The sequence below is a fragment of the Sinocyclocheilus anshuiensis genome, unplaced genomic scaffold (genome assembly GCF_001515605.1).
Source record: "Sinocyclocheilus anshuiensis isolate Anshui unplaced genomic scaffold, SAMN03320099.WGS_v1.1 scaffold599, whole genome shotgun sequence".
In the NCBI taxonomy this organism is placed as follows: Eukaryota; Metazoa; Chordata; class Actinopteri; order Cypriniformes; family Cyprinidae; genus Sinocyclocheilus; species Sinocyclocheilus anshuiensis.
The window spans coordinates 60,183-60,827 of NW_015552567.1; the positions used below are offsets into that span (position 1 = coordinate 60,183).

The 645-nt window shown below is 44.7% G+C and overlaps 1 protein-coding gene across 2 annotated transcripts in view; it reads left to right on the forward strand.

The window, feature by feature from the left end:
- Positions 1-645, forward strand: part of LOC107664966 (aspartyl/asparaginyl beta-hydroxylase-like) — a 62,032-nt gene that overhangs the window by 29,591 nt on the left and 31,796 nt on the right. The window lies entirely within an intron of this gene.

Below are 645 nucleotides of genomic sequence, written 5' to 3' on the forward strand. Positions count from 1 at the left end.
TTGCCTTATTAGTTCTCGGAGTTGATCACAATTTGTGGGCTTCTGCTTGTCCACTCGCCTTTTGAGGACTGACCACAGGTTCTCTATGGGATTGAGATCCGGGGAGTTGCCTGGCCACGGATCCAAAATTTTAATGTAATAATCTTCGAGCCACTTCTTTATCATTCTTGCTTTGTGAAATGGTGCTCCATCATGCTGGAAAATGCACAGTTCATCACCAAATTTCTCATGGATCGTTGGAAGAAGTCATTCTTGCAGGACGTTTTGATACCATTCTTTATTCATGGCAGTGTTTTGGGGCAGAATTATGAGAGAGCCCACTCCCTTGGTTGAAAAGCAACCCCATACATGGATATTCTCAGGATGCTTCACTGTTGACACAACACAGGACTCATGGTAGCGTTCACCTTTCCTTCTCCGAAAAATCGATTTTCCAGATGTCCCAAACAGTCGGAAGGGAGCTTCATCAGAGAAAATAACTTTGCACCAGTCTTCTGCTGTCCAATCCTTGTACTTCCTGCAGAATTTCAGTCTGTCCTTGACGTTTTTCTTGAAGAGAAGAGGCTTCTTTGCTTCCCTTCTTGACACTAGGCCGTTGTCCAAAAGTCTTCACCTCACTGTGTGTGCAGATGCTCTCACACCAAC